Source organism: Alosa sapidissima, chromosome 16, assembly GCF_018492685.1.
Source record: "Alosa sapidissima isolate fAloSap1 chromosome 16, fAloSap1.pri, whole genome shotgun sequence".
Taxonomy (NCBI): Eukaryota; Metazoa; Chordata; class Actinopteri; order Clupeiformes; family Clupeidae; genus Alosa; species Alosa sapidissima.
Window position 1 is genome coordinate 32,565,038 of NC_055972.1, and position 10,974 is coordinate 32,576,011.

Below are 10,974 nucleotides of genomic sequence, written 5' to 3' on the forward strand. Positions count from 1 at the left end.
GGTAACACCTACTGAAGTCACTGCCAAAAGACTTTGTGTTTCTTTATATTCAGTTCCTGACCTGCATTCCAGATGGGTAACTGAGGTCACGCCAACTCATAATTGGCAGCATGCATAATGACAGCTAGGCTTAATAAAATGAAAAAGAGCAAAGAGCTCAATGACAACAATGCCTATGAGATATACTGTACTTTGAACAGTACTGTATGTGGATACGAGGTGGGGATATGTCTATTGCACCACAGTTCTGAACCAAGCATACTGTACATCTAATCCACACACTTTAGAATAACAAAACTTTGAATCAATTTGTCAAAGAAAGCGGCTTGGTCTTCAAAATAACAGTTTTGTTATTTCTTACAGGAGAGTGGTCGATGTGAATGCCTGACAGCATTTTTTTGTTGTTCCCAGCAAAACACACAACCCATTTGTTTTCGAAATGCATGTTTGCATGATTAATGCAGCGTAAACAATGCCACCAACTGAAATTCATAACTTATGACTTTTTAGGGGTACCAAGGTTATGGGCAGCAATTTGAATATGACACTATGATGCATAAGTATTTTGCAGCACATGATAAATTGCAATTGGTATTCATCACAATTTGGGACCTGAGAAACACAGACCCTTGTGAGAAGGTCATCTCCATATTAATACAAGCATGCTGAACACAGCTGAGGAACATTCCATTTCAAATGATAGCATTTGGTCCTAATGGCCACTTCATTCAACCTTACAATAGCCGGTGACATATCATATTACCATTGAAGTGAAATGACTTGAAAGTGTAACAAACTGTAAATCATTATTACTTTACATTACACATCATATTTATTGCACTGTGCATTATCCTACAATTGTGCATAACTATGACACTTTCATTAACAATTCAATAATGTCGCACTTTTTTAAAAAACATTCCATGACTTCTTGCAATCCACTGTCAATCATTCCACTGTGCATCCATCTCCATTATTGTCATACTATGTTGACAATAATATGCAGATGTTAACTGTTTGAGTTAGGTGCCTTTATTCAGACAGTCTTATCCACTAAGGTTGCTATGAAAAATCTGGTTTTGTTATTGGTCAATTCATTTATCTCATTTACTTATGCACATATGTAGCCTTTTAGAGAGAAGAATATCCTATGGCCACATACGTAGCCTTTTAGAGAGAAGAATATCCTATGGCCACATCAGAGCCTCACTGTATGAGATCAGTAGGAGCCATAGGAGCCGTCCCACTCATAGGCTGTATATGTCAGATCCCACTCCATTCTGATACAAATGGAGCGCTGTATTCTAAGCACACACTCTTTTTTTAAACGGCGCAAAAAAGCCATTTGCAAAACCTTACTTACAGGAGCTTTCCTCTTGCCTCTTGACAGCTGGGACTAGTAAGCATGTTCTGTCTGCCTTGAACTGGGATTCACACACAGATTCAGCAGTTGCTGCTTCCCAAGAGCATGAGACACAGATGGATAAAACACAAGGTACTGAGTGGTGCATATAACTTCAATACCAAGTATGGACAGAGACAGGGGATAATCTCGGATCGGTCAGGAGCGGGAGGCAGTCTATAACTAGCTTTTTGCTCACAAGCTTTTTCTTTCTATTGCGCTCTCTCTCTCTCTCCCTCTCCCTCTTTCGGTGTCTGCGTCTCTCTGTCCCTCTCTTTATTGTTTGTGAGTGTCGTCCTCGTGGTGACACATATTGCCAGTGACAGAGGTCAGACACTCTGCCCCGCTGTTTTAAAGGGAAAACGTTGCATTGTCCCCCCACAGCCGCTTCTGGCTGTGAGGCCTGGTCTAATCAGACCTCCCCTTTTCATGGAGCCTGTTGTGTGGTGCGCCTGAGTCTCGGCCTCTTCAGAGACCCTGCCTCCAGCCCTCCTCTGGGACCCTTCAATGGAGCTTTAGAGGCCAAATGAGGTGTAAGTCTATTAAAAGCCAGTTTGTGTGCAGATTCCAGGCCCACTGGGGGTCTTTCCCCTGTCTTTCAGGTGCAGTTAATTTCCTTTTGATCAACACACAGACACTAGAGCAGGCAGGAGAGGTAGGAAGCTGACAAGATGTTCCCCTATGGCTCCTCACAGCACATGCGCTGTACCAGTCTATAGAGGACTGGATTCACTTGATTTTAGCATGCTTGTGGAACATCCTGACTGTTGAGCTAGGGAGATGCTGGTGAGACGAAATTCCACTTGGCAAATAAGCTCTCCTGAGGATTTGCATTATGACAAGACTGAGGTAGCTAAGTGTTTGATAAGCCAGGAACAAATGTGTTGTCATTATTCTTCAACACTACAGATATTTCTCTCTTCCACTCTTGGTCTCTCTGGTTCACTTGCAACTATATTAATGTTTCAGTATGTCAGCAGGGACAGAGCTAGTTTATATAATTGGACAGTCAGATTAAACAGGCCTCTGATTACTCATATTGAGGGAGGGATGAAAAATGAACTGCACTGAGAAGCAATAGAGTTTTGGAGGACATTGTTGTCACACAATTCATTATATATGAGTGCCTGTGGGACATCATCTAAATCAGGTACTAGCCCATTTTCTCCCATACCACCAGGCTACAACCATGTGTTGTGTGATTAACCTAGTTATGATGTAATCTATTATATTTCCTCAAATGAATATCATTAGGGCAGTAAACAGTCCTATCCTTGGTATACATTACTGTGTGTAATACTACCCAATTATTTAAGTCTAGCCCACTAATAAAACTGTTACAGTCATATGATTGTGAGATATGGTTGGTATGGCCTTCCATAAACACTAAGAGGTCACAGTCAAGACTCTTTTCTTCTGTGATCCATCATTGATGGAATGATTTACCTACTGCTCTTTGTTTTAGCGATAGTTTTGGGATCTTCAAAAAGAGACTAAGACTCATACGTTTACTTAGTATCTAACTAAATAATTGTGGTTCAATATTTTTGTGTAGTGGTTTGTATATTTTTTGTGGTTATTGTGATTGTTCTGTTAAATAATGTTATTTAGTCTGTTACTAATATTGGCATCTTTTATTATTATTTAGGCTATATTACTTCACTTTAAACTGATCATTTTAATCTTAATGTGATATTTATTGATTTCATTGTAAATCACTTTGGACAAAAATGTCTGCTAACACCAATAACCATAACCATAAACATCTTAGAAGCTGGTCACACAGGAAAGAAAGCCACACACTTTGATAGGCTTTATGAATAAGGCAGAAAGGTTTGTTTCCATTGGTTATTTCAGCTTGTTTGGACACAGAGTGAGAGGAATCTGTCAGCAGAGGTGTTGAGACCATGATGAACAGCAGTGTTTGTTCTGGCCAGGCATTGTGTTTGTTGTTGGGCATTTCAATGCACCATAAAGCATTGACAAGCCCTAGAAGTGGATAACGTGACAAGAGCCTGCAATCTAATTCTGCCTCCAAGAGACTGTCAGGGATAATTACACATGACTCTGAGAGTGAGCTCCGTAGCCGAAAAAATTTAATTTGCTATTGATTTGCTACTTAAATGCCCCACGTCCGTTCTTATCATTATTACATGAAGCCATGCTGCCAATATGGCGAGCGCGCAGACACATCAAAGCCTGGCTCCAGACACGAGGTGCTTTACTGGGGAGAAAACAAACATCAGCATCATATTAATCCTGATTATCAGCCTGGCCTGGTGCCCCTTGCTTCAGGATCTGACATTTTTCTGTGTCAGGGAAACATCTACAGTGGAGGCAAGAGACGAGGTTTATTACTATTCACCGCTGTTTCATTTACAAAGTCTTTGAATTGAGCCAGATTCCACTCCAGTCCAACAAATTACAAATTCAGCTGCTCTGGCAGAATTCAAACTGACTCAAACAAAGTTTCAAATTGCTCCTGACTCATTTAATACTTTAATTACCAATCCATCTTAGCACATATCTTCTATAAGCAGGGTAGTTAAATCTGGCAAAATTGCATTAATTAATGCACCAAGCTGTATCCAAGCTACTGGCCAATTACACATTGAATTGCAGTGATACTAAAGAATGAAATATTAGTTGTAGAAAAGTAAACTAACTTTACCATTACTATTACCTTACCTTTCCATATTCCCAACATCAAACTAAATTTAATTTAATGTATGTCCTAATAACATTTAACTTAAACTGGCTGATGCATTGCACTGTTTGCAAGCTCCGAGGGCATGTGATGTGTTGAGTGAGCAATAAAGTAGCTGTGATCAGCTGACCGGTGCATACTGAGCCGCTGCTGAGGGATGCGACGGTGAGCACCAGGCAGTGTGTGCTGTAGGGAAGCAGTGACAGAGAGGGAAGGGGAATATGGCCAATGCCTGAGTGCGTGGGAATTTGAATTAGTGGCATACATTGATTGCTATTGGTAAGGATTAGAGACTTACGAGGTGATCTTCTTGTCATGGAGGCCCTAAGGACATGTTGTCGATGCCTTTCTGACGTCGCCATTCCGCTTGTCTCAAGGACCTTCACACATGTCCTGCAGACATCAATCTGATTCCTCACCACTATGAAGTAAAAAGGACAATAAAAAGGACAGTCCAAACATATCACAGGGCTTTTCAGCAAGCCTACTGAGTGGATGATGACAAAACAACAGTGTGGGATGACCAATATTCACCAGGTGTGAGATCAGTAATGTGTTTCTTGTTAAGCAGCTTCATCAAAGCTTTGCAACTTTTCAAAGAAAGGCATGAAATTCTGAATCACAGTGAAATGGAGAAGCCCACTCTTTTCTTTGATAACAACAACAAAAACGTCCTCAGCCTGGGAACACTGCCCCTGGAGACGGAGGCTGTGAGTGTAAAACCAGTCCAGTATTTGTCGCCGGGGCTGAGGTCACCAGACCAGTGCTGACCTTTTGCAGGCCTATTTCTGTGATGGACATTTGTCACTCTGCAGAGGCCAATGTGTGGTAATAGATTATTGACTCGGCAGCCTCATCTCAGCATGTGGCCAGAGTCCTGCTGATCTCTGCCTCACTACAGTGTGCAAACCTTCCAGTCATGCACACACACACACACACACACACACACACACACACACACACACACACACACACACACACACACACACACACACACACACACACACATACACACACTGGAAGCGAAGAACATTGTCCAGATTTCACACCCCAAACAACAAATTACACACATAATGCCCATTTAAAGGCAAAGCAGCAAACACCATTGAAACATGACCTTTCTGCTATTTGACGATTCTCAACAAAGACAGAGATATTCCACAGAAACCCCCAATGATGCTGTAAATCTTGTGTTTAACACCACATTTACCCAACACAGTTCATGCTTATTACTTTGAATCTTCAATTTGCAAATAAATATGAAATTAAACAATGCTTGTGTTCAGAAAAGTAGACTGGAATATTCAGAGATGAAGGCGAAACCTAAAAATAGAGGTTAAGAAGTGGCACATATTGTGTGTTTTGTTTTTGGCACAGTCTGGAATTTTTAATTATATGATAATTCATCTCTGAGCGCTAATTTACCCCCCACCGCTGCCTTTGTGTGCACCACCATTTTGTGACTCCTTCCATAGAATTTCAAATGAGCAGAGCGTTAAAACAAGCCTGTCTTCCAGAAAAACAACACATTTATGACCATATTTGTTAGTTTTTTGTCACCATGAAGCCTTTGCGCAAATGAGTGACCATATGTGATCCTCTCTGATGATAAAGTGGTGCACTTCCTGACTCCTGTGTGCACTTCAAAAGCAATAGCATTGTTTAGTATGGCAAACACTGGCATTTATGCTTTCCTTTAATCAAAAAGCTCATCTTTTACACCCTGCATCAAACTTTGTAATGACATAAAATTTCAATAATCTGAAAAACAAAACCAAGCTTAACTAATTAATGTGAGTGAGAGCATTCATTTTCTGCATAATCACATATCGCAAATACACATGATTTGAAATCCAAAACAACGTAATGTTTTTGATGTGATCACACTAGGTCTGCGGTATGCCCCACTGCTGCACTGCACACAATAACTACCTGCTGTTCTAATGCTCCGGCCCTGTCTGTCATTTAATTCCAGTACATTTAGTATTGTTTTACCATTGCTTATTTAGCTGCGGGAAGCCTATTAATTTCAACAAGGTCTGTCCTCTCCAGGGGCTATCAGTATACCACGCATGTCCCATTGTTTAGATACTTACATCTGTGGTCAATGAGTGATGACAGCAGAATACTGCATATTTTGAGTTTTGAGACACACAAACATACACACACACCCACAAACACAGAGAGGGATTGAGAGAGAGAGAGAGAGAGAGAGAGAGAGAGAGAGAAACACAGAGAAATAAGGTGGAAGAAATAAATACTATAAAAGTGTACTCCTGCATATGCATTAATGACATCAATCAGTAATGAGAATTTAAGTAAAAATGGGAATTTTGAGTTGGTTCTGACACTTTACTTGCTTTTGACCTTTAGAGTGAACTACATGCTGGAGTATATATCACTGGGGTAAAGGAGGTGTGTTTTCTAATGAATGTGCAGAGCCTCTGGCATCCGAGTGCAACATTTTGACAGTATGCAAAGCCAGTGGCAGTAGAAAGCATCATAGAATATTAACCCTTTTTGTTGTCTGGCATGTGCAGCAGATGGTGCCGCACGCTGGAGCACAATAACAGCTGTCAGTTTCATGCTAGCGCCTCCGTGGAGGAGATTTTGATCTACTCTCAGGGACAGACACAGAAGAAGGTTTCGCCATCACGAGCGAAGTGACGCTCTGTTTCAGTTGAAACGGACAGGAAGCAGAGCGGGTGGTGTGTGTGTGTGTGTGTGTGTGTATGTGTGTGTATGTGTGTGTATGTGTGTGTGTGTGTGTGTGTGTGTATGTTGTGCGCTAAAGAAACATAGCGGTGTGGTGCCGTTAGCCAGCTGCATTGTGTACTGTGTGTGCAGAACCCGAAGCGGATGGTGCAGCATCAAGCCTTCCTCCTCCTCTCTCCACCTCCTCTCTCCACCTCCTCTTCTTCCTCCTCTTCCTCCCCATAGTACATGCATTAGGTGACATGGCAGGGTGCCTTCTTGCCAAATCCTCATCTGCACACATTCAACCTGCAAGCTGTCCAAAGAGACCCTCGATGGTTCTCAGATGCCAGCAAAGCTAGTGGCTCCACAGGGTGATGGTCCAGGTGCTGTCTGACCCTCTGACTCAGCTCCCTTATACTGCACGCCAGCTCATCTAGTCCTTTCTCTGTCAGCAGCTCAGAGGCAGCTCTGGTCAGGTCATTCACAGAGTCCAGGTGTGGAATGTTCCGTCTCCTCGGCCCTGTTTTGCCTTTTCTGCTCTGCTCCACCAGCATCTTGAGATCATTTTAAAGGGGAGTTTAGATGCTACTGGAGGAGTTCACACCAGTGTTAACTGGACTGTTGAATTTGCTCCAGCTCCATATGATACAGGCTGAGCCTCAGCTTACGCACTGTCTTCTCATCACAGTAGCCCAGGATGGAGCAGCAGGTCTACTGGGCTTGTCAGATGGAAATGTGCAGGTACTAAACTGATTACACACCTGCTTTTTGATTGTGCTTCTGACACACACATACACAAACACACACACACATACACACACACACACACACATACACACACACACACACACACAGCTACACATACACATACACATACACATACACATACACATACACATACACATACACATACACATACAGGCGCGCACACACACACATGCACATACACTTCACAATTCTAGTGTAGAGCCCCTTAAGAGCTCATTCAATTTACTATGCTGTTTCACATGATTAGACAATGTCAATTCTGGAGTTGGAGTTAAAGTACCGGGAATCGCCTTGAGCTCCTGTATCATCTCAGGTGGCATGTTCGCTTAATTTGTGGACATACACACCTGACACTGGCTACATCTCACACCTGTCACAAATTCATTGACACCCTGTTCATATTACTATTATTATTATTATTATTATTATTATTATTAGTAGTAGTAGTAGTAGTAGTAGTAGTAGTAGTAGTATTCCCATCAATAGTGAAAGTATCAGTAGTCATAATAATAGTAGTAGTGACAAAATTACATGTTACAGGCAGTGATTCTTGTCTTTAGAAAATATTCAAACATAAAGTTAAAATACAACTAACTACATGCATATAGCTACCCAGTACATGGTATGACCATGGTGGTGCCACCTGCTTCGCAAAGCAAATAAAGCACATTTCCCATGTTCTCTCCTTCCCCCTACTCCTGTAACTCTTAAGCATCAAGTCTTACATGTTCTCCCATTGGTTACTCAAACAGTGTTTAACTATTCAAGAAAGTTCAAGTGTGTGTATGTGTGTGTGTGTGTGTGTGTGTGTGTGTGTGTGTGTGTGTGTGTGTGTGTGTGTGTGTGTGTGTGTGTGTGTGTGTGTTTGTGTGTGCTTGACTGTGTGATTTTTGGTGTTTATACAAACTTGTTTGCACTGCCTCCACAAGCCTGCAACAACAAAATAGGAAAAAAAGGATGGTGACAGCCCAATGCAAGTCAGTGTATATGTGTCTATGTGTACATGTGTGTGCCAGTGTGATGCATGGATGGATTGTGGATGGATTGTGAATGGAGCACCCAGAGTCTCCTTGTCCCCCAACCCTGCCACACACAACAGCAAGGGACTCCAACTATCCTGTGTTCTTCCTCGTAGGGCCACAAACAACAGCAAGGGACTCCAACTATCCTGTGTTCTTCCTCGTAGGGCCTGGCATACTTTGTGAATTGTTATACAGTAGGAGTCTTTTAGAGTCTCTCAGTAGTGAACGTGGGACTCGTGGGCACTTACTTGACTCCCTGTCATCTCCTGTCCCTTGGGCCAGTGCTTAGACCTGTTTGTCTGTGTGCATGTGTGCAAGTGTGTGTGTGTGTGTGTGTGTGTGTGTGTGTGTGTGTGTGTGTGTGTGTGTGTGTGTGTGCGCGTGCGCGTGCGCGTGCGTGTGCGTGTGTGTGTTTGTGTGTGTGTGTGTGTGTGTTTATTAGGACTGCACAATTATCGCAATAGCAATCACAATTGCAATATGAACCAACACAATTACCTAATTGCAAAAGCTATAAATAATCGTGCACAGTTAATTTTGTCACATTTATGACTGTTATATTCATGTCATCCTGGTGTGTGTAGTGCGTGAGGGGCACAACAGAAATTCTGATTGGTGAGCTTCACAGTCGGTTAGGGGTGCTGTGCTTCTTGTGCACTGGGCATGCTCACCAATCAGAGGTGGCACAAATTAAAGATACATGTGGAGTATTGAACCAAATGAATTCATTGACATTCAATTTTAGTTTTATCGCAAATCGTAATTGCAATATCTGTCAGAAACATCGCAATTAGATATTTTCCCCAAATTGTGCACCCCTATTGTTTACAGTAATATCCTGTGTATTAACCTCATAGCTGAAGAAATTTTGCAAAATCAATGTATAAACCGCGGCTAACAGTTGGGAAATTACAGTATGTGTGTGTGTGTGTGTGTGTGTGTTAGTGTGTACGTGTAGCAGCAACTCCTATGATGGAATTGCACAGAATTGAGTGTGAATGCAAAGACAACGGCGGTGATTCAGGGCCTGTGTCCACCAATCGCGTTTTTGCACTGATAACGCCCTCAACCTCATTTTTACAGCGCTTTGGTAAAGTGTTTTGTGTATTGTGGCTAGGTTACGGTCGTCGTGAGAGAAGTGACACTGAAGAGTCCAACAGATTTCAACTTTCAGTGCTCTGAGCGCTGCAGAAAAAACAATCAGCGCTGAGAGCTTATTTCCGCCGAGGGCGCTGAGCACTATGAACGCTGAACTTCATAGAATTTGTATAAAAAATAGCAAAAAAACGTGATTGATGGACACAGGCCCTCAACTTGTTAGATTTCAGCATGTAAACTTTAAACCCTTACATCATGAAGGGAATTTCATGAATTTTAGCATGCATCTCAACCATTTTATTCAGTGGGCCAAATGAAACTTTAGGACATGTAAGCAAATGTAAACATAACAAATTTCAAAATCGTAGCTTAAGCAGTTCTGAGATATATGTAAATTACACCCCCCCCCCCCACCACCACCACCACCACCACCACCATGGTAAGAATTTCACTAAATTTGGCGTGCATCCAGAGGTTGTCTTAGTGATCCTACATGAAGTACCTAATTTTTGCATTTACGTCTTTAAAGGGGAACTTGGCAACTATTTCAACGTAATAAACCCGTTTAGAAATCATTTGGATGGTTAAATGACCTGTTCCTGTGAAAATGGTGACTTTCCCCGCTGCGCCTAGCGTCCCCAGGCGGAAAACCAACCTTGCAACATTGAGACTACCGTCCCGGAAAGAGAAGTGAGAAACAAGAAACTCGTTTTAAATCGTGTTTCTTACCTTGTAACATCCACATAGTTCTGCCAAACTTATGCTAACCGTTCGCTAGATTGTAAACAAATCCATGTGCTTTATCGTTCGTTACCTTTTCCCACAGTTTGAAATAGCATAATGCACAATTTCTCCAGCAGAGGGGGAAATCCTGCCAAGTTTCCCTTTAACTTTAACGGTTAACAAGTTACGCAAAAAACTGCTTTCAGTCTATCCGGCTTTCAGGGGGCCCAGAGTTCTGGGGGAGTCAGGGTGGCCCCTAGGACCATAAGCTTCTATTCCTCATCAGCCTTGTGGGGCAACATGCCCACCAAATGGTGTGTACCCCGGGGGCCTGGGAATCATCAACCAAAAATTACTGGGGGGAAAAGCCCCAAAAAACAAATAAAAAAACTTTGACTAAACCTCTACGAGTGTCAAAATGAAGAAAAACAGTCCAAAATGCTACCAATATTTTGATGCTACCAATATATATGTTTCCTGACAGTTATTAGCAAAACTGCATAATCACCATTTCAGAGAAAGATCTCCTGTAGATAATGTTAAATCATTTAAGGTGA